The sequence below is a fragment of the Ixodes scapularis genome, unplaced genomic scaffold (assembly GCF_016920785.2).
Source record: "Ixodes scapularis isolate PalLabHiFi unplaced genomic scaffold, ASM1692078v2 PGA_scaffold10__122_contigs__length_95168666, whole genome shotgun sequence".
In the NCBI taxonomy this organism is placed as follows: Eukaryota; Metazoa; Arthropoda; class Arachnida; order Ixodida; family Ixodidae; genus Ixodes; species Ixodes scapularis.
In genome coordinates, this window is record NW_024609836.1 from 78,273,748 (window position 1) to 78,298,069 (window position 24,322).

A 24,322-nucleotide genomic window follows, 5' to 3' on the forward strand; every position below is an offset into this window, starting at 1 on the left:
CTCGGTGAGTGGCTAGTGTCCAACTAGAGCCACTAAATGAGCTGCGCTTAGAGTATCGGCACTCCGTTGCTCGACATTGTTGTGGGCGCCGCCATTTTGGGGCTTGAGCAGAGCACATGCAACTGCCCATCGTCATGAATCCTAAGTGCGACTTGCTCAGCATTAGATTCGGTCTTAGAAAGCTCATGTAATACTGCTTTGCTCTGTCGCGAACTGTTTAAACATTCGTGGAGGGCGGAAAAGCGTTTCCTGTGATTTCAGATAAAGCTTCAGATAACTGGCAACCATGATTCTAAGCCACAATATGGCCAAGTGTCGTTACTCTGAAGCGTAGCTTATTTAGTGGCACTATGTCCAACCACTGGCGGTGGTTGGGATAGCCGAACTATGCCTGGAGCTCAGCACTCGTTTTCTACTTTGCCAACCACAGCGCGTGGGTATGTTGAGCGTTGGCGGCATAGAATAGGCACTAGACCGCGTGACCGCTTGATCTTGCGCCGAGTTGGGGGTACGAACAACGCTATATTTCTCGGATGTTTTTGGTGAATGCCACTGCCTACAAAAAAACGTAAGAAATTTTTGTTCGGTTATTAATGTTAGGGAGTGATAGTAAGTAGTGTTTAGCGAAAATTGAAAAATTATTTCATTGCTCCTTTAAGGCGGCGGTCCCACAACCCAACGATAATACCGGTGGCAGCTGTGCTAACGCTACTTTTTGCGGTGCAAATGTCGTGTCTGTGCGCGAGCCACGTATTTCTTTATTTTTCGCGCAAATAAATGACCAATATATTATCAGTTATTTGGTCCGAAATGTGACATACATTTGTCAAAGCTGACGCACAATAAAAACAAAACAAATAGTGCACGTTTTGACATTTTCAAAGATATAGCTCTACGCATTCCAAGTTTCTAGATGTGAAATGCATCAAAGACGCGTTCTTATTTTTTAATTAAATAAATGAAGAACTCGTCTCGTTTTGTGTACACGTATTTTTGTTCATTAGCACACTCGCAGTTTTTTTTTTTTTGCTTTTTTTAATATTTATTGAAATAGTTCTCTATTTATAGGATTCTGAAGTGTCGTTAATCACTTTCACATCATAACGCATCAACGACATTGAAGAGCCTACTCCTGGTAAGCATAGGAACTCAGCATAAGCAATATTCATGGGCGTACCAGGGAGTCTCGTTCCAACCTCCGAGCAGAGCAGTCGACTTTGCCTGGGCTCCGAGAACTCCGCAAGTACGAGAACGTGATCCAAGCATAAACATCGAGCCGGCGCTCGGCGCGGCCGGATCCAAGCATAAACATCGAGCCGGCGCTCGGCGCAGCCGGCCGACCACCCGGCTTGGCGCGAGGCACGCCCTGGTCCTCGATTTTGCCTCGCCAAGAAGCTTGAAAACTCCCAGAACCTCGTCAGGCCTGGATTTTCTGGGTACTGTGGACGGCCAAGTGGCGTGTTCCTGCGCGCGATCCTCATCGACGTGCAGGCTCCTAACACAACCAGCGGAGAATGGAAGTTCAAGTAATCGGTGAGGACATCACACCAGAAGAGGTGACCGCCGAAATGGGCTGGCGCACCGCCCGTTCCCGCCGTCCCGACAAGAAACGTGGCCAAAACTAATCTCACGACGACCCGCTCCAATCGCAAGACTCCCGCTCTCGCTCTAAAACCAGGAAGAACGTTAAATCTCAAGTCCTCAAGGCCGGACGTATGCCCCAATTACCCAAGAACGAAATTAAGATCATTGTGAGACCTAAAAAGGCACTAAATATAACCAAAGTCAGCAGCCCCACAGTGACTGCAGCCAGCGTATGTAATCTATCCACGTCAATAGTATCACCCACGAAGTCAACGCATACGAGGCGGCCCCGGACAACACTACCAAGGGAGTTATCCGAGGTATTCCCCTCACCGATAGCGCCCAGGAAATCGACGCTAACATCATAAATGCCACAATCCGTCAGCCCTGGCCGCCTAGCGCATCGGTTCCACCACGACCATCGTCATCGCCTTCGACGGACCCAGTGTTCTGCACCTGGTCCAATACGGCGCAACACTGATCCCCTGCTGCTTCTACTGAAAGCAAATCGACATATGTTACCACTGTGGCCGCCTCGGGCACCGCATGCACGTGTGTGTCCATTCCCTAACAACAAGATCTGCAGGGGCTGCGGCGCCCGCAATCCTGGCCAAGACCATCAGTGCACCCCCAAGTGCCCGCTGTGCGGTGGACTCCACCCCACGGCGGACAAAGGGTGCACGGCCAAATACAAAACGCCATACGTCATCCGGAAACGCCTCTGGGAACAACGCACGGCACAGCAATCACTCCCTCAACCAGGTGATTTCCCGCCCACAGACACCAACCACCGATCCCGCTCCCGCTCCCGACCCAGAGCAGGCCGTTCCCGGTCAAGATCTACAGGGTGATACAAGGAGACGACAGGCTCTTTAAATCGACCGGAAAATTCGGTTTCTTAACCTATCGCGCTACGACTTTGTGCAGCGTTGCCCACAGATGGTGCATTTTTTTGTAAAATCTGCGAAGAGCGAACTTACCTGAGGAAAAAGTAGAGAAAGAAAAAGGCTTAGCTCCTATGGAAACGCACCGAAGCCACCGGTCTGCAAACAAGACGGCGCCGTTTCGCACGGGAGACAAGAGATGGCGCAAGCGGTCGCGACGCCAACTGTCGCCAACGAACCAGCAGACGACGCCGAGGGCCGGCGTATTTAGCAGACAAGGAACTGCAGTTCCTTGTTGTTCCCGCGCCTGTTTTTGTTTCTGCGACTGTCGCCGCCTGCGGAACACGTGCCACTTTTGAGTCGAAAAGATTGTCTGCTAAAGACGCTGGCTCTCGGCGCCGTATGCTCGCTCGTTGGCGGCATTCGTTGCGCCATCTCTTGTCTCCCGTGCGAAATGGCGCCGTGTGGTTTGAATACCGGTGGCGTCGCTGCGTTTCCATGGGAGCTAAGCCTTTTTCTTTCTTTACTTTTTCCTCAGGTAAATTCGCTCTTTGCAAATTTTACAAAAAAAAAAAGCACCATGTGTGGGCAACGCTGCATTAAGTCGTAGCGCGATAGGTTAACAAAAAACCGAATTTTCCGGTCGATTTAAAAAGCCTGGCGTGTCCTTGTATCACCCTGTAGGTCGACCCCAAGAGGTCGACAAACTTCGGAAAAGTGACTGCCGCCACCACAGCCACCGCAGAACCACCAACAGCAGCCGGGACCAGGCCCGTAGCCAGACCAACAACAAGAGGTGAGCTGGGCAGATAGGGTCTCCCTGCCCACTAAGCCTCAACATAAGGACAGTGGCAGATCCGCCCTAGAACTACAGCTAGCCCAAATTCAGTCCGTGTTGAATCAAGTGTTACGAGAGAACAGGAATCTTAAAGCAGAAATCGCTCAATAAAAGAAACAGAAAGTAAAAGGCAGGAGCCGCACACCGTCAATTACCAGCGGGAGGACACCGACACCGCCCCCCCGCCCCCCCTCCCACATGCGCAAATAACCTCGTTTGCTGCGGAAGGCCCGGTGGTGACGGCACCGCCGCAAAAGCGGAACGCCGAGGAATACCCGCAACCAAGAGACGAACTACTCGAAAGTCTAACGGAGCTCGTAAAAACGCAATTCGATGCACATAACTCAAAGATAGAGCTACTCGGACAGCGCATGGACAGAATTGAACTTAGTGCTACAGCCATCGAAAGTACACTCGCGGAGAGCCGTCCCGCAGCGGCGGGACCAATTAAAAGCACAAGACCTTACCAAAGGCCCGCTGCTGCGGAGAGTAGCAGTGACAACAGCAAGGCAACAGGGGGACGAGCACATAGCAACTAGATATGGCCCCGAACAGCAAAAATACAGAGTACACAATTTGGAAGTCTGCCGCGGGTTTCGCTGGAAACGGGGAAACCTTCAGCAGTTCCTCCAAAATTGTTACAGTAACGATAAAAAGGAGGAGGCGCAAGATGTCATCGCCTTGTAGGAGACGATGGGACTTGCAAAATTAACAGGGTTCAAATCATATGCCGCAACCTCTGGCGGAGGCAAAAGCGAAACGCTAGTTGTAACCCTTGTAAGGAGAAACTTAGCGGTGATACAGCACGAAACCACGGTAGCAAACGTTGAGCACGTCCTCTTAGAAATTATACCATCAAGCAAAAAGGAAGGCAGCCTCTTTTTCCTAAATCTATACAGCTCTCCAAAACAGCGACAGCGGTTCGGGCCCCTGCTTCGCAAAACACTCGATATTGCCAAGAGAAACACGGCGGTGGTCGTTGGGGACTTTAACGCGCCGCACCCCGCATGGGGCTACCGAAGGGGCTCCGTCAAAGGACGGAGCCTTTGGGCGGATGCGCAGCACGTTGGACTAACCCTTGTCACCGATCCCCAACAGCCTACGCGCACGGGTAACAGCGTGAGCATAGACACGACACCGGACCTCACTTTCACGAAGAACGCACCGGACCCTAAGTGGGTCAACACGCAGAAGGACCTGGGCAGCGACCACTTTATTATTGCTACGATACTCAATACGGGACCCACAAAGAAACGGGGGAGGAAACTCACAATGGTAGAATGGGACACTTTCAAACAGATACAAGGCGGCGAGCGCGAAAGCGAGCACGAAGACGAACACGAAGAAACACAGAATAGTACGTGCACATACGCTAGTACAATTACAGACATAGAGCAATGGACAGCGCAGTCACACAGAGCTGTCAAACAGGCCACGAAAGAGATCTCTGAGAAAGCTGGACTAGAAACAGCCGACAGCAAACTCCTCCATCTGTGGGAGGCTCTTGACAGCCTACAGGAAAAGTGGAGAGGCCAGAGGCTGAATCGAAACCTGCGGAGGAGAATAGCAAGGCTCGACAGAGACATGCCAACCGCCTAGCCCGGCAACAATGGGAGTCCACTTGCAGCAGCATGGAGGGCCAACTCGGGCTGCGCAAGACGTGGAACCTACTTCGCTGTCTCTTAGACCCCAACAGTAGCAAGACGTTACAGAGGCAGAATCTCAACAAGATCACGCACACGTGCAACGGTACAGACAAGGAACTCTTACAGGAGATGCAGAACAGGTACATAGGCACTACAATGAGGGAAACTCAAGAAGACTACACGGATAGGGACAACCCCACGCTAGACGAGGAGATCACGGAGGCCGAATTGAGGGCTGAGATACTCCGACTACGCACAAAGTCAGCGCCGGGCCCAGATGGCATCACCAACAAGCCACTCAGAAACCTGAACGACGAGTCGATTGAAGCTATTACGAGATGCATGAATGAGTGCTGGGAGCGGGGCGAAATACCGCAGCAGTGGAAGACTGCGCAAGTGGTCATGATCCCCAAACCCGGCAAAAAACTACAGATCGAGAACCTCCGACCCATTTCCCTAACATTTTGCGTGGGGAAACTGACGGAGCGCGTCGTTCTCACGAGACTAAACAACCAGATGGAGGACCGGGGACTGTATCTATACACAATGATTGGGTTCAGACCTCATCTCTCGACGCAGGACGTAATGCTCCAAATGAAACACCAAATACTCGACGCCCGGGGCAGGGCAGCAGGGCTGAAAGCCATCCTGGGCTGGGACCTCACCAAGGCCTTCGACAACGTTACACACAAGGCGGTTCTGGAGACCCTTCGGGACCTGGGGGTGGGCCGCAAAGCCTACACTCTAAAAACTGTCACGCTGAACCTCACGCTAACCGCGAGTTTTAAGCGTGGAACCGAGGTCAATACGACGGGAACAACGTTTTAAGCACCACGTGAACGAGAATAAGCGTTTGTTTTCTGTGTCCAATTGTTAGAGCAGTCCGAGGGATCCCGCTCGGCCTTTATTTTGAATGTGATCAACAGCGTTAGCGTGACGACCGCAGAACACACGCTTAGATTTTCGGAGAAACGCGCGCGCTTCCATTCATCGTCACGCTAATATATATCGGGATGGATTGACCCTCCCGAAGATGCAACTGCGCGTGCTTTTTTGTTGATGTGAGCTTTCTTTTTCTGGAAGCACAGAGGGCGCATGAGCCTTCTTTTTTGGCAGGAAAAGCGAGAAAGCCGTTGCGCTGTTCCCGTTGCTCCCTGGCTCGCCCAGTCAGTTCCTGACACGCCTTCTTTGTGTCTGGGGCTGGTGGCTGGACCAGCTTGACTGACTGCGACTAGCGAGATTTAGCGGGAGACGGAGCGTGAGTTCGGGCACTGTGTGCCATGTTTACCGCAGTTGACGTGTGTAGAGTGCCGCGGGGTCGTTGCAAACATAGCGAGTGCGAGCGCCCCGAATCTATGCGGAAAACGGATCTGAATGCCAGCCAAGGGAAGGGTTCCCATTTGGCTGGTGCCTTTACTGCGGCCATTCGCCAGCTATTCATGGAAGACTGCAATATTTGGGTAAGCATCCTGTTGTCGTCTGTCTCCCTGTCAGGTTCGTCCGGGGTGGTGAGAGGAAGGATCGGGAGACTGAGACAAATGCGTGAGGAAAAACAAATATATATATATTCAAGTCAGGAAGTAAAATTAAAAAGAAAAAAGGCAACGTTAGAAAGGCAAAAGAAAAGAAACCATTCGACCGTCCAAGCACGTTCGGTAGGCAGTATAGTCACCCCTGGGGTCGTAGCCCGGGCCGCTGGTGCCTTGATGGTTCGCCCCCTTGATCGTTGATGAAGTAGAGCGGGCGGCGATGTCGGGAGGGGGCTGGTTATCTCGGGTATGGGTGCCTTGATCCCGGGACGGAGCCGGTTGCGCTGCTGGTCACCGTGCTGAAGCCGGTTACGTTGAAATTGAGCTTCCCTGCAGCCTGGACAGAGCCAGGCTCGTTGATTCTCAGCGCGTTGGGGCCGGGACGGAGCCGGGTAGCGCAGCACACTGACGCCGGGACGGAGCCGGGCAGCGCACCGTTCGAGCAGCCAACCGTCGCGGCTCTTTGTCCAGTTTCGAATCCCTTCGCACCCGCGATACCGCTCTTATGTTTTTTTTTTTCCTTCTCTTTCTTCTTTTTCTTTTTCCAAATCATGACACTCCCATTACTGTCTTAATCAGCTGTTTTTTTTTTCTTTTGTTGTGAAAGCGCAAGTATCAAGTAGCACAATTTCCACCGTGTTGCTTTTCTCGAAGCGATGTGCTTTTCAGCATAACTGCCACATCTAGGAAACAGTTTTTGCTGCTTGTGATTGAGCGCGGAATAATACAAATGTTGTCTATTCGGAAAGCTGAAGTAATGAACCGTGCATGTTAGGGCGTAGTTGAGGTAGTCGGGCGAGTTTGTTCTCGGCTGTAGACGGTGCAGTACATACACTCTAAAACCGGTCTCTCAAAAAACGCTGTCCCTCTCATTTTAGAGGGGACAACAATGCTTTCAGGGGGACAGCTCTTTTTAAGAGGGAAATTGAAAAATAAAATAGCAACATCTAGAGGGACACCAACATATTAAGAGAGACCAAGGAAACCGTTTCGTTAGTCCCTCTGAACAGGAAAGACAGACAAAAAGATTCACGCGTGCCCTTCATATTAAGAGGGGACTGGTCCCTCTTAACTGGACCAATGTAGTTCGGTCAGGAGGAGGGGGGCAGGCGCACTAATCCACGGCAAAGAGTTCGGACTGTGCTAAGGCTTCGCAAAAACAACAAAAAAAAAATCATCCAGTTCATGCTCACTATGTTCACCCCTGACAAGATGGTCGGTAGTCGACGAGTTTCCGTGCAAAGCCGATCAAAACGAGGCACCAGATCAACTTTTACGGCTGCCATGAGGAAAGATCTGGCTTGTCGCGTACCCTCAACGTCACTCCGAATATTGTTTGTGCCCCGCGCACCATCCTCTTGTAGCAATATTTTTATTGTCCCCATGTGATTTCTTTTTTATGTTCTTACTGGTGTTTGATCATAATTCGGTCATTGAAATAGTTTTTGCTGCCGACCCTACCATTATTTTGACCCTCTGGCAGCAAAGGAATATTATGCCGGCATTACACACGAAATAAGAATGTAGACACTCCGTCCCATATCTCAAATTACATCACAATGTGTTTACACAACTGTAGTGCAGAGGTACGATGAGCAGGGTCTGAGAAAATATTAGTTTCAGTATTTTCAAAAGAGCGACGAAACAAAATAAAGAAAGGACCGCCAATCGGCAGCGCGTGCAAGCAGAGGCAGTAGTGACAGGAAGCGGGAGGTGTGTCTTTCGTACGGCCGGCATCAACTCACGCACTGTCCGAAGATGTACCTTGTTTTACTCGTAGGATTGCAACGCTGCGGAATGTAGGCGTGTGATTTCAGAATGCGCGTCCTACCATTTCTGCGCGCGAGTGCTCCTGCAACCCAAGCATTGTATACAGTTACGTCCTCGCGCCCGTGCCTTGGCCAGCCCCGTACACAACTTATGCAGTATCGAAAAGGCATAGTTCAAAATTGACGGTCCCACTTTTCCATACCGCTTCAAAACCCCATCTCGCTCAAATCACTTGGCAGCCGGACAATTTTGGCAGGGGGCCTCAAGTTGGGGATTATCCGGTACATTGTCCTCCCAACAATGAACGTGGGCGCGACACGCCAGAGGGTGAACACGTGAAAGGAGGGGCGTAAGAGTGGAGAAGAAAACTCAAGGTCGCAAGCGACGGGAAGAAGGGTTTCGAAATTGGCGCGCAGGTTTTGCAGCATTTGCTCATACGGACAGCCAACGCCACCCTGGTGGTTCAACTAATGTTTTGTTCAAGATGGCCGCCGTGGTACCGCAGCCTTAAGAAAGAAAATATCTAAAAACTGTCCCTCTTTCTAAGGGACTCTGACCTCAAATTTAAGGGAGACGCCGCCTCGCTTACTTTAAGAATGGTGGTGTCTCACTTAATTAAGAGGGAGCATCTCCATGTAATATTAAGAGGTCTGTCGCCCCCCTTAAAGTTAAGTGGGAAAAAATCGAAGAAATGTCCCTCTTACTAAGTGGGACCGGGCTTAGAGTGTAGGTGAGCTTGTTAATCCAAGTGTTGCATTGCTGTCGCAAAAACTTCAAAAGCATATTTTGCCTGAAGTCCCGCCTCTGCGTCGGTCTCCGGTGTTGAAAGTTTACGGTTCGGTATCGACAAACACCCAGAAAATGAGTGAAGGAGAGTATGGGTACGTGGCAATGCGCAAGAGAAAAAGGGTGGCAGCAGGAAAGAAGGGAAAGGGTATACAACGTTGCATTCTAGGAGGAAAAGGGTCGCAGCGGTGTAGGAGACGCAAAGAATTATAGTAACATCAGAGGCAGCCGCGTGAATCTTTGCATGTTCCGGTGCTTGCAGGCATGTTTATTTTTGGTTTTGATCGGCCTCAACCCAATCGTTTCTTTGAGATAAAGCTTTGCAGAAATATCGAGTTAGCTTGAGCGGCGTCGCCGTCGGCGTAACCGTAACGCGTCGGCGTAACGCTTTTTCGTGACGCTCGCAAAAAAAAAAAAGCGCACTAAGTTCAGCGGCGAGTAGAGGACTTTCGCAATAAAGAGAATACTTCAAGCACGCTCAAAGCGCACTTAATGTTACACAGCTTTACGAACTAAGAACAACCTGTTACGAGCGCTTCAGTTAGTGCAACGTGAACAATGTTAACGTTCAAGTGTTTATGCCCATTTTTGTAGTACTAAGTTTTTTAGGCCATAATATCTTAATCTTATTGTTAACAGGTTGCACCGACGGATATTCTGGGACCCTGCCTTATGTGGGGCGAAACGAGACGGCTAATCTGCGGCAACGAGCCATGAAATGAAGTCGACTTGCAACCAGACACGTCTCTCGAGAAGGCGCTGGTGCTATGCCTCTGTGTTTACTACTTAAGAACGTAACATACCCAGCAGAATTTTGGCAGCTGCTTGGTTTCGTACAGAGAGTAGTGAAACCAGCAAGCAGGTCTGAGGTAGCGTGGGCGCAGAAAAGTTGCCGTTTTTTCATACTTGTTTTTGAGGAATGGTTGGAGGGCAGTTATGCACATCAAAATATTAATCGCTCTAGTCAAGTGAACGAAAGGGCCCTTAATAATAAAAAATCTAACATATGTAGAAAAAAAATGGAAAGTGCCACGTGGTCGAATGCTCAAACACTAAATCTAGTCATTACGCCAATTCAATTTTAGTTAGCAAATGTTGACTTTCCTAACGAAGTCAACACTTTTCTCATTTGAACTCACTTAATATTTATGCCAGTATGACCTTTGTTAGCGAAGTGTTGACGTTGTTTAAATTGGTTGTGTTTCGTTACGAACCATTTTTAGAAGGAAAGACTTCCTTCTTATTCTGTGGTTAATTTCTTTTACAAAATCACGGACTTGCCACCAAGCACAATTTTTCTAATATACCAATTGTATGTTACAGAAAATGAACCGCAAAGAAGTATGACACTACACAATTATCACTGCGTAACTGCAAAGCGTATGGTAACGAATTATATATTGATATTTTACTAACATTTACTGAAAAAATATATCCTGATTCAAACCTGCTAAAAATTCAAAATATTGACATTCGTTCATAGTTGTTTCATGATATTCATAGTTGCTGCAGTTCTTAGCAGTTAGTGGGCTTTATACTTTTTAACGGCTTATTTGTACAAAAAAAAAATAGATTTTATATTAAAGAGTTTAGCCCCGAAGCTGAAATGTTTTTGCCTTTTTCTATTTAGTTCCGTTGGGACTGTTCTTTCTTGTAACTGGAGCCTAACGAGATCTCTCTCTCTCTCTTTCTTTGGGTTTTCAGACGCCAAAGATAAATTTCCTAAAATCTTTATACAAGTTACACAGCTGTGAACAGCTTGCAGCTACTTAGCGCGATGTGCCAGGCGTAACATGATTCACAACTGCCATTCGTATATGTGCGTAATTATACATGAAGCAGCAGGTTGATCTTTCTTGCACTACTCAATTCGCCTAAAGGAGTACTTAGAGAGATTTAGTAGGTTGTTTTTGAGCTCCTATAACGATATCCGATAATAATATGATGCATGGGGGCCTGTGTGTTCATACGCTTATTACGGCCTGCGTTTTCTCCACTCTCAAATAATGACGCCTTCTAGGCGCGTGAAATGTACGTCGTGGTTGAAATTTCTGGCCGGTGACACCGGGCTTTCTCGCGTTTAGTACATCGTCCCAATAATCTTAGTTATTGGGACGATGTACTACACGCGAGAAAGCCCAATGCCGACGGCCAGAGGTCTCCACCGTGACACGCATTTCACACGCCTAGGAGGCGCCATTATCTAAGCGTGGAGAAAACGCACGCCGTAATAAGCGTGTAAACAGAAGGGCCCCCTCACGCCTGCCAAGCGTTAAACCATAGCAGAATTCACGCTTAGGGAGCGTGAATTCTAAGCGTTGAAAAACAGCACGCTTAGAACAAGCGTGTAAAAAATCGCTTTGCGTCACGCCTGCAAGCGTTAAGCCTATGCGCAGTTCACGCTTAGGGAGCGTGAATTCTAAACGTTGAAAAACACCACGCTTAAAACAATCGTGCAAAAAATCGCTTTGCGTCACGCTTGCTCTGCGTGACCATTTTTAGAGTGTACACGTACGTTCGGGACTTTCTGTCGAACCGCACGGTCAAACTCTCCATAAGAGACATAACATCCGAAGAAATAGAGCTAGGCAGCAGGGGTACACCGCAGGGTTCGGTCCTGTCTCCTTTTCTGTTCAACGTAGCGATGATCGGCTTGCCGAAAATCCTAGATAAGATCAAGGGCCTCAACCACAGCCTCTACGCCGACGATGTGACCCTATGGGTGACAAGCGGCAGTGAGGTTCAAATAGAAGAAACGCTACAGCGAGCAGCGGAGGCAGTCGATCGCTACGCGACGGAAAGGGGGCTCAGTTGCTTGCCGCAGAAATCAGAGCTCCTGTTGGTGTATCCCACCACTGGAAAACAATATGGAGGGGCACCAAGCATTACTATAAAAGCGAACGGGGATGCGATCCCCATCGTGGATTAAATCAAGGTGCTAGGACTCCGGGTGCATGCGGAGGGCAGAACCAACAAAACACTAAAGGCGCTGGAAAATAGCACAAAACAATTAGGCTGATCAAAAGAATTGCCAATAGGCGTTACGGCATGAGGGAGGCCGGCCTAATTCGCTTAGTGCAGGCCTTCATCATTAGCCGAGTCGTCTATGTGGCGCCGTATCTAGTACTCGGGGTCGCCGAAAAGCGCAAAATGGTAGGACTGATACGAAGGGCTTACAAGCAAGCAATTGGCGTCCCCATCACAACACCCAACAACAAGCTCTTAGAGTTAGGGCTACATGACACTTTAGATGAACTCGTAGAAGCGCACACCATTGCGCAATATGACAGACTAACACAGAGCACCACGGGGCGGCACGTTCTAAAGAAACTTAACATCCACTAGGAATCACAAAACGGAGCTAAGGGAGACATACCAGAGAGTATCAGGAGGGACCTCGAAATCCCTCCACTGTCCAAGAACATGCACCCGGAATACCATAAGGAGAGACGGGAGGCAAGAGCTCGCAACATGGAACGAATATACCAAGACGCCGAGGACGTGGTTTATGTAGATGCCGCAAAATATCAAAATTACAAAGGCATGTCCGTCGTAACGGTGGGCGCGGACGGGGAGCCCCTCGTAAGCGGGACCTTGGCGACGGACAACCCCGAGACAGCGGAGGAGGCGGCCATCGCACTAGCGGTGGCCTCCACCAAAGCTAAAATTATTATAAGCGACTTGAAGATCGCCTTCCGAAATTTCGCAAAGGGGCGCGTATCGACAGAGGCGCTCAAAATTTTAAGAACGTACGGTGACCATCACCAACAGCGGCAACGCGCGGGACGATCCAAATTATTTGGGCATCCGCGCACTCCTTGCTTCCAGGCAACGAGGCGGCTCACACAGTAGCTCGAGGTCTTACACGCCGAGCCAGTGAGCCCGCCCAACCGGGAACGCGAGGAGACCGCATGTTCACCTATCGAGAAATTCCGAATCACTATCGACTGGGACGGGCCCGGTACCCACCGGCGCAACCTGAACTAACTAAGAAGCAGGCAGTGGCCTGGCGCCTTCTCCAAACCAACATGTACCCGAACCGAGTGGCCTGTAGCCGGTTCTTCCCGGGACAGCTTGAAAATACGTGTAAATTCTGTAAGAATAAGGCGGACCTGCCACATATCTTATGGGCATGCTCTCAGGTGGCACTGACCATTGATGGCCGCAAAATCCAAGACCGAGAGCATTGGGAGGCCCTACTACTCACCTCAGACACACAAGATCAGGTCTGGGCCACCCGGCTAGCCGAAGAAGCCGCCGAGGTCCAGGAGATCTCGGCCGTCTTCTAGGACTGCGGTGGATGAGACGGCTGCACCCGTCACCCCACTGACAGTGCTGGGACAATAAAGTTTTATTCTCTTCTCTCCCTGGGCGTACCAACCAGGGGGGCACTTGCCCCACCAGTCTCACTGTGGGGGGCAAGGCATGTGTTTTGCCCGCCCTTGAAAAAGCCGCCGCTGGGCAAACACTGGCCGGTGGCGCCCTAGGGATAGAAAGGCCCGGGGGGGGGGGGGGGAATGGGGGGTGCGGCGTCTCGTTTGCCCCCCCCCCCCCCCCCCCCTCAACTCAAAAACAGGCGTCCTTCATTTTCTCAGATAGCGTTTTATCATCTAATCTGATTTTCCTCTTTTTATCGTATGCTAGTAGAACTAAGCTGGTTCTCTTTAGGTCTGGTTTGAATGTATTCACAATCAGATATGTTTAAAATCATTTTAAATAATGAGACTGTTTTAAAGCTCGACTCTGTATGCAAAAATAAAACGGTTTCAGAGTAAAAGAGCAATTTAAAACAACGATTACTTAATTAGACCTTTTCTCGTTCTTAAAAAAAGGGATCCCTTTTTAGATTTTACTTTTTTTTAAAAAGCGGACCAATTATCCTAAATGTCATAAAAATGGATTATATGCTTGAAGACGACGCGCGCTTGCGCCATCTTTTGAAAGGTCGCCGAAATTCGAGGCTGAGATGTCTGTGAAAAGTGGAGCTTTTCCATGAAGCAGAGAATATTTGAATTAAATATTTTCTCTCGCTTCTTTCTCGTTCTTGCTGTAAATCACAATTAGTCTTGCGGAAAAAAAAATAAAAAGAAGTGAGAAGCGCGTCACAGGATTCAGGACAAAGTTCTCGGAAACACCTGCACTCTGTCTCACTAAAACTGTGCAGTACAGTGGAAGCTACAGTTCTCGTGACCCAATCACAGGCGCGAGCTCCACTCTTCACAGTGTTACCGGTGTTACTCCACGGTGTATGAATACGGGCCGAGCAAGAAGCAGACGACAGGAAAAGACGACGACGACGACACAGCAACGGATAACCCTAATAGTGTCCCCTGATTTATATTTAAATACTAGTAAATAACGGTCATGCGACCTGATATCCTGAGGACACCTGCAACAACAGAGGCATCCGATCTCCACACAAAAGGGGCCTTTTTCGGGGAGGCCAGGACATGCTCAAAAATGTCCGCCATGGCATCAAAATCACCATGGATCAAGCAAGTTCCACGGATCAAGCAAAACCATAGATCAAGCAAGTTCAGCCACGCTAGTGAAAGACGGGTACGAAATTTCTTTGAATGCAACTATTGCCGAAACCGTCAGCAGCTCCTCATGAACGATCGCATCCATTCTTGACGATGAAGGAATGGAATCCGACAACGCTGAATACGAGACCGTTCGTGGAAAGAAACGACGCAAGACGGGCCACAGCCTAGCATCAGCTTCCAAAAACCAAATTAACCTTCAAGTCGGGTGCACCGTACTGCACGTCCCCACTGACAACCAGAGAGTTGATTCACTGGGCAAATTCAAGCTTACTGATTTCCTGAGCAACGCTGCGCCAGGCATGGTAACTGTTGTTTGGGTGAACAAAGCACAGAAAATTCTTGCAGTCGATGTAAAACGACGTGCATTTAAAAGCCGAGCTCCTCAAGCTTATTAAGCTATGTGCTATGTCTGTGAGAGCCTATCTACTGAGAAACCGCACAATTTGCTTTGGCGTCCTCCGCAATATTGACCTCAATTGTACAGAAAACAACATAAGGGCACAGCTGCAGTTTTCCATCGGCATAGTGGAAGTGAAACGACTTGGCAAAAATATCGTCCGTTGTACGAGTAGCGAAACGGGCACCTCAACATGTCAAAGTAGGCCTCGTGAAAAGGATGTTATCCTCTACCGAGTACGCTCTTTGCAATGTTACAAATGCTACAAGTTCGGCCACATAGCAGCTTCATGCACGACAGAATCCCAAGTGGGCCGTCAATGTGGAAAAACCATGAAGCCATGAGCGAAGGCGACCCCTACGTGTTAACTGCAAAGGTAACCATGCCTCTAATGCAGCCTAAAGCCCAGTTAAAAAGAGAGAGACCGAAGTTACAAGGTACAAGGTCGAGCACACACCACATCCCTGCAGGAGACACCTGTAAAAGCAGGCGTCTGGTGAGTGGAGACACCACGAACCCTGAGCCAAAAGTGGTTAAGACCCTTCCACGTCTGGCTGTGCGTGGCATACCCGTGTCCGGGGAAGAGGGAATCCTGGTGCTTGAGTCAAGCCCGAGGTAGGTTTGGACATTTCGGGGCCCCCCGGGTGAGGCAATACACCGCTTCGGCCTATGCTTCTCGTAGACGGGTGTCCTGTCTTGGCCCGACCAGGATGATTCAGTCAGTCGCCTTTCTTCTCCTCTCCTATCTTTAACCTTCTTCTCCTCCTCATCTTTTTTCCTATTTCACCTCCTTTGGCGGCAAGGGCCAACCTTGGGTGGCGACAGAACTCTCTTGACCAACACTTGGTTATAGCATCCTAGTAGTACCTGTAGAGTAACATACTCAGACAATCCAGAATTGTTATGAGATGTAACCTATCCCCTTGTTGGACTCCATGGTGGGTGGTGCGCTAGAGACGCCGAAGTTCCGGCCCTTCATGTGACGCCCCCCCCCCCCCCCCCCTCTTTAGACCTGGTTCAAGGCAGGCTTCCAAGAGGCCACGCCCTGAGCCCCAAGTCATCAAAAAGCCCCTGAAATGGGAACATTTACAAAGTTGTTTGTGATTCTCTTGAATCTCGAAGACAAACCAGTGTCCAAATTGTCCCTTTTTGTGGTAGCCAAGGTGATAGAAAACCAAATCGGGTTCTCATACAAAGCGAAAAAACTTCACTCCGGCGACCTTCTGGTTGAAGTAAACAAGAGAGTTCAAAGTGAGGCACTCTCCAAGATGACCAGCATAGTCGACGTCGAAGTGTCCATGAGTCCTCACCGGACGCCCAACGCGATCCGTAGAGTCCTTTCTGATGACGACGTCCTCGATGCTAGCGATGAACAAATCCTGGAAGCACTGAAAGATGCCGGTGTTGTCGCATTTTAAACGTATTATGTTCCGTAAGGATGACAAGGAAACCCCATCAAAGCACGGAATCTTGACTTTTGAGAGACACGTACAGTCTCCCTGAAACCGTGAAAGCGGGCTATCTCCACTGTCGCATCCGTCCCTACGTCCCAAACCCTCAACGGTGCTTCCGCTCCCAGCGCTTTGGGCATGGGTCACGCAGTGGCCGAGGGAAAGATATTTGTGCGAAATGTGGAAGCCAGGAACATGTTGCCGGCAGCTGCGATGTGGCAGCCCACTGTAGAAACTGCAGTGGGCCCCACCCAGCTTACTCCCGCACCTCTCCCCCCTGGCGTCAAGACAAAAAATTGTTTTCGAAAAGCAAAGGAGAATATCCTCTACTTGGATGCTAGGAAAAAGGTGTTCTTCCTCTCAAAGGGAGGTGACACCGCGCTGCACCACGCTTGAAGACCAGGGTCACCCAGGTCTCTCCTGAGATCTTGGCGGCTGACTTAAGGGCTCCATCCCAACAGGAGGAGCAATATGCTGCTCCCCTGTGCAAGGACGGGCCGGCAATAGCCGTGCCCCTACCCTCCCCTTCAAGACTGTAGCGCAGGGTCAACAGGTTCCCTTTCTCGCGGAGAGAATGCTCCAGCTACTTCCTCTGCTCAGGGCAGGCCAGCACCGGCTGCACCTGTCAACACTGGCCGCTCTCCTGTGAAGGGGAAAGAGCGAGGCCGTCAGCCTCAGCCACTGAAGAGGCAGCCAGCAACCAAAGAGCTGCGTGGGTCGCATGCAGATTCCCTGTCGGGTAAAGAGGTGGAACAGATAGACAGAGTAGAACCCCTCCCCAGTACATCAACCACCCTTCCACCTAGTTCTGGTCATGGCCGCGGATTGGGGCCCCGCGGCACGGACCCCTCCAGGCCAGCAGGCAAGTCTGCCTGCGGGGATCGGGTGAACACTGGAACTGTCTTGTCTGCCCCCTCGTCGACATGGTAAAAAGATAGCTCTATTAGTGTTTGCGATATCTGGCACGAAGACCAACTGTTCCCGCAGTCAATGTCTGGTAGATCAAAATCACCAGCATAGATAACTCTAGAGTTCGCGTGTACATTCTCTGAAAGATACTCTTATTTTTTCGAAAACAATGCTGCTGCCAGTTGGTCTATAAAAAGCACAGATGATAAGAAATCTAGAAAAAATGTTCACACAAGCACATAAAATTTCTATGCCATCAATATCGGGCCTCCAGCTATAGTGCAACTTTTTGTAAGATAAATGGAAAAAAAAAATATTTGTGTTTGACGAGTTTAGCGACCCTGTTCTGCTGCAGCAGCTTCACGAGGTTAGTGTCGCAAGATGAGATAGAGACAATGAGAATAAAAAAATGCACGCTTTTTATTGCACAGTACTCAAAGATAAGATGCCCTACCTTCAGCTATAAAATATGAATTGTAAATAAACAGATTACTTTGACACTCTGAAACATTTTGAAACGCGTCGTGTGTACTTCTCTAGCGAACCGAAGAGCTTACTTGAATAAATAATTATTTACCTTAATAAAAACTACATATATTACATAACCGTTATTATATTTATAATTTATTTACAGAAGGTACCTAGAATCCCCAGGGACATTATTGCGGGGGGGGGGGGGGGGGGGGGGGCATTTTTGCAAAAACAAATGAAACAATCTAGACTAAAGGCTAATATAATATCTAATTTTAAAAAAATCTCTAAATTATAATCCAATTACACTAAAACTAACTCAACCCGCCTCTTCTGCCTTATAATTAAGAAAATATTTGTTCGTGATCACCAAAAATTAAAAAATAAACGAACGAATGAATGTATAAATTCCGCATCTCGTGTCAGTTGATCCGGACATTACTGGTGCAGGGGTGTTTTTAGATGGTCTTCTAAAGAAAAAAAAAAAGCTTCATAATTAATGTGCCGACATAATCAAAGAAATACAAAAATAAACGCTTAATAAAGCTCCGCGTTGCTGTCCTGCGAGGAGTGCACACTTGGACAGCGGACACGAGTTTCGGCTTAGCGATGTTATGCGAGTCACTGAAGCTACTGTTTCTCAAAAAAGATTTTAACATGAAACGTTCTTTGGCTACTTACTCCCGATTTCGTGAAGCTGTGGGCTGTGACGTCACATGACTTCAGTTTCCTCGCTAGATTTAGCGGAAAAATGTACCTCACCTGACCTCTACACTAATTCAATTTTCAATATAATTTAGCGTGTAAAATGACCTTGCATGATTCCGTGTCCCGTGACCTATCCATAAATTAAGTTTTCCCGCTAGAGTTAGCGGGAAAATTTAAGTCCCCTTGACTTTAACGCCAATTCAGTTTCCCCGTTAAATGTACAGGGGGAAAATGATGCCACACGACTTCATGTCATGTGGCCTATACATAAATTCTGTTCCCCTGCTAAATTTAGAGAGAAAATTGACGTCACGTGATCTCCACATAAACTTAGTCAACCCGCTAAATTTAGCGTAAAAAATTAATCGTCACCGTCCACAGCCCGTCCTTCCCCATACTCTGTGGAGTGTAGACACAAGCTCACAGCATCGCTGAACGTTTGTGATGCAAGAGCGTTACACATATCCAACACAATTGCCTAACAATTAGCCATACAATTTTAATGCGATCGTTTAGGAGCTCGTGTATAGAAAATCCGGCGTTGGCGTCGGTGGGACCGGGAAATCCCGGCATGATAGCTGGTAACGCCACGTGTGACGTCACGACAGTTAAATTTTTCCGCAAAATCTGTCGGGAAAATTTTTGCTCCTGAATTTAGCGCGTAGATTGAATAATGACGTCACAGTCATGTGTGATGCCACGCTACATGACCTCGCGCGGGAATTTCAAAGAACCCATAGCGTTCACGTGTGACATCACGTGACACATGAAGCTACCGACTAGACTGCGCGCACACGCTTGCGGGCCTTGTGGGGGAGGGGGGGGGGGATGGCGGGTGTATATGAAAGGGCTTTGCGAACGGGGCCCGATACCGTTATCGCGTTCCAGTCTTAACGATAAAGCTTAAAGGGCCCATGAAACGAATTTTGGGCTGGAATAAATCATTTTAGATTGGGATTTTACTAATAGCACATCGTTCAGTGGGCCAAAAGAAAAAAAGGTAGAAAGTCAAAAGCCTGGCTTTCAGTGCGAAAATTTGAAAACACAGCGATTATTTCGTACCTCCTCCCCTTCGTAAGCTCTCTGCCTTTTCACTGTGATACATCCGCGGTCCCAAAAGCGCGTCATCGGGTCCAAACGCACGTCATACGAAACCGGACCTCACTTATTCCCTTCCCCCCCTAAGCTGACGTTGTGGTGGAAGCTACGCGCTTGCCCGACCAATCAGCCGCCTCCCTTTCATCACCTGACCTCATTCTCTGCGCGTGGGTATGCGCGAGGGAGCGTCATCACGTGGCAAGTGTGGCTGGCCCAACGAGCACGTAGCTTTCACAGCACTGTCAGCTTCGGGGTGAACGGGTTGGGAAAAGCAACTCTTGTCTGAATTTTTAGCGACGGGCTAACCTCCTAGGGGGTTAATGGCTCTGTCGGGGTACACGAACCAGATTCCGAGCAAGAGGGGACTCCCCTCTTTTCGTCGTCTTGAACTGTTTGGTGGAATGCGTGATTTATGAGTTGAGGAGGAAAGCTAAACAGGAAAAAGTTGGAAACGCGTTTCATGACCCCTTTAAACGACCCCGAGGTTTTTTTTTTTTTCTTTTTTCTTTTTGCATAAGAATACGTAGAGTAATACATCGTTCATCAGAGCGCTAGCATATGCTCTGCCTCACACGTTTCAAATACTTTTTATCTCAACCCATGGGCCCTGACAACTAAAGAATTGCAGGGCGTGGCGAGTCCCGGATACCTTGTGATCACTCATCAGCCAATCAGATTGCGGTATTAGCCTGCACGAACGCCGAAGAGCCAATGACGAAGCAAGAGGCACGAATATAGTGAGCCATGCTCTACATTTCTTTGGTTGACAGTGACCATAGGCTAAATATGACTCCTCGTGTCGATACGCATGTTTAAAGTATCATTCTACCCCCTTCAACTTTAGAAAATCATTACTGGGGAAATTTTAATCGTTGAAAAGTGTCAGAATCAATTCATTTTACTTTTTTTTGTTAAGTTTGTTGGGTTAACAACCGTGCGATGCCGAACGATTTTCGGGATGTCTCACGAGGGCCGTGGACCATATTAAATTTCCAAAAGCTTACGACGACAAATCGCACGCTAAAAGCTGCAAGTGAGTACTATTTCTGAAATTTTATCGTTAAGATGAAAGCATCTTCTTGAAGACTGACAGCGCGAAAAAAGGGAGAAAAAGATCCAGATACTCTCAGAAAGGCAACCAAGCAAAAGTATAGACTCTCTACTTACTCGCAATCGTTCAGCTAATCGGTAGATAAAATATAGAAATCAATTAATAAAATAATTACAAATGAGGAACTAGTCAATTATAATAATAATCAAACTCTAAACATACACCTTGCGGTTATATATTTCTTGTGGCTTCTTGTGACGATATAGATTATCCTTCATCAAGATAAAGAATATAGTTAAAGGAATACCCATTCACGAGAATCAACGCCACTAAGTTAGAAAATGTACTCGAAAAAGCGATAAGGTTTATTCTCAACAAATATGACAGGCTGATTTCGCTCTCGGCAATTCTGCGGCAGGGACACTTGATCAAGCTGGGTGAAGAAGTACGGGAACATCGATTGAAGATTTTGTTCCTAATGATTGAAGAACAATTGAACTTGATATTACAAAATATATCAGCTTGTCAGGTCGCATAAATACCCGCTCTTATCATGCGCGTTGATCACTAGAGCATTCAGTTAAATTAGACACATTCATGTAGTCGTTTTTCCTCGATCCGTTGTTGAATGGAACAAATTGCCTGCATCTCAGAGAAATTCATTTTGTTAACTACTTCATTGACGGAATATGCGAGGGGTGGCCAGGCTGACCTGGCTGAAGAGCCGCAAACAAAACCACGAAACTTCTAAGAGCCGCGGGGGGGGGGGGGGGGGGGGGGGGGAGAGGGAACTTAATTTTTTTCGGAGTCTGACTGTACGTATGGGAGCACAAGGCTGTCAAACTGCAAGCTGCAGTATGCTTTATTCTGAAATCCTTTCTTTGTTTTTTTTTTCCTGGGAAGACGCGGCAAGGGGCAAAGGAGGGGGGGGGGGGGGGGGGTCCCCTCACGAGGGATCCGCGAGCCGCACTTGGACCAGCAAAGAGCCGCATGCGGCTCGCGAACCGCGGTTTGGCCACCCCTGCAATATGCTATCGTTTCAATGTAAACTATGCTTAATTTTGTTTTAAGCGTATAGCATGTCTACGTGTTATTATTCCGTTGGATAGATGGTGTAAAATTGTTGAATGTCTTGAATCACGGTCCCGTCTCTTTCTTTACAATATATTTCATTGATGTGAGGTGGTGAGTGTATATAAATAAATTACTATTCTCAAAGAAGGAGTAAACAGCTATTAATATGACTTGAACAAGTGTTTCAAGGAATGACTGGAGAATACAACTGCTAAAACATTTCTACTGCACACTTTTCGCGGTTGTCACGTAAATGGAGTCTGGAAAGAAAATGACAAAACAAATTTCGTAAAAAAACTATGAATGGGACTGCTCATTACGCCCATTTTAGAACATTGAGTATGAACCAGTGTGCGTTTTCTTTATTGTATGCCTCACTGACCACGTCTCCTTTTCAGACCCCAAATTATCCTTTTCAACATGCCACAGATTGCCTTCTTAAAACTGACGTTGAATTTTAGTGTGTAACAAATGGTAACTTTGTCGTCGCGCTCGTGAGAACATGAAGACTGAAGTTGCATTTGCTCTTATGTAAAGTGACTAATTTGACCGACGCTCTCAAGGCTTCTAAGTCTGTCGATTCTTGCACAAAAAACACGGAGATTGGTGGATGCTCGGACGAACCATAGCAAAGGCTCCTAATCTGAAAAGTAATTTTGCTTCATTTCGTTCCCACATCTGCTACACAAACCTTCATACAAGTGAGTTCATCTTACTCAAAGTGTATTAGGGTCCGTACTTTCGTTTTGATATCAGCCCGTGGTTAGCACGCGTGCTAAATTGTTATAATTAAATATTTGCGATTATAGAAAGCTGTTTCATTTCAATTGGAAATCAGCGTGATATGGGAAATTTCGTCGCTTACTTGATTGGCTCCATCATGTGGTAGCGTCGGATGCGGTCGGACTTGGAGCGGAACGAAACGTAGAATAATCGATACCTGTGGAAAGCCTTCTCTACTTCCATGCAACGTCCTCCCTCTCCGATGCGCTGACTTTGCAATTTGGGCCCGAGCCCGACGTCAAACGTCCTTCGACGCGTTGATTGGACACGAGTCACAGCCGAACACTGACGCAGCTCTCGTGTCCAATCAGCGTCTTCGCTCGATCTCACTGCGATGGTGCCGACATTCTATTGCGCAGTTTGTTTTTTCATTATTAATTTCTTTATGTGGTTGTTGGCCTGGCCCGAAAAAATACTGCCGTCTCCTGTTGGTTTTCGGCCGCCGCCCAGGAGAACTTTAAACGAGATCATACACATTTCTAGAAACAGACAGCTTAAGACATTGAGGGCATGACTTCTTATATTACCGTTTTACGTTACGGGACAACCGGGATATCGCACATCTTTGCGATTTTTCAGACGTCAGCGGCTTTAGTGTAATCCGCACACATGGCTTGTATCGATGTCAGGTCGGGGGCTCATTGCGGTGACCTTGCTGCTGACCGCGTACATTGCAACATACACTTTGCACCACCGAATTCGTTCACTTCGGCAAGAACAATCAGGAATTACGGCCAGTATGGTGAAGTGACGTCACGTGCAAGCCACGTATAAGTTACGTGATCGCTGTATACGTTACACGACGCTGCGCGAACACAACATCGACGCTTTTTGCAATTTACCGAGACAGGGTATCGACGCGCGCGAATGTTTTATCCCTCAGGTGGAAGCTCCACATAAGCACTCTAAACAAGAAGACAAGTTTTGACAAAAGCGATCCAATTGTTGGCGAGAAATATTAATAATCAGCAATCGCAGGTTCTTGCTCACATGCTATGCACACATGCAACACTATCTCATAAGCTACAGTGCCCTTAGAATGTACAAAAAAAAATTAAAATATTTATGGTACATGCGGAGTTTCTTCGCGCAACAATGTTTATTAAATAAAAAAAAGATGTTTGTAATTACCTTGAACGACCATCGGATTTCTAGGTATATGCTCGACTGGAATCAGTGCCTGAACGAAAGCACCACGGAATCCTGCTTAAAGCTTCCGCCACGCGACCACTGCAGGTAACGAAAGCTAAAAGAAAGGAAGTGATTTAAGGTGGCGGCTGCACAGTGGACGGTTTGAGTACGCTAATGTAAGTTTAATTTTAGTGGCTAAAAGTTACATATGCATAGACTTGTTGTACATAGTTTTTAACATTTGATTAATCAGAATATTAAAACTAAATACGAGAATCATACTTAGGGGTTACAGAAAGAGAGAAACAAATTTTGTAATGTGCTGGACAGGTTGGTTTTAGGTTATTGAATTTGTAAATGTTGACTATTTTATTCTGTCAAACGTTAGCGCACACGGTAGGGAATGTTTAGGAGCATAAGTTTTTTTAATATTTTTATTGTAAGAAAGTTTTTTTTTTTCAGACATGATAAAATTATTGAACTGAAGGGTGCATCAGTGGCTCTTTTTGGTTAAAAAGCTTATCTTCTTTTTCAATATGTGATAAAAATAATAAATGGAGATGTTAGTCATTCTAAGGCGTGACCGGCTACTCAGTTACCATTGAAGAGAATATTTCCAACATAGAAATTAAACACTTCAAACATATAGATGCAGCTATACACCTC

At 47.6% G+C, this 24,322-nt stretch overlaps 2 pseudogenes; both read left to right on the top strand.

Moving 5' to 3' along the window:
• The first annotated feature begins 1,514 nt into the window (after positions 1–1,514).
• LOC121048344 lies at positions 1,515–2,435 on the top strand (annotated as a pseudogene).
• Positions 2,436–4,937: 2,502 nt separating this feature from the next.
• Positions 4,938–23,765, top strand: LOC120848479 (annotated as a pseudogene).
• Positions 23,766–24,322: the final 557 nt, after the last annotated feature.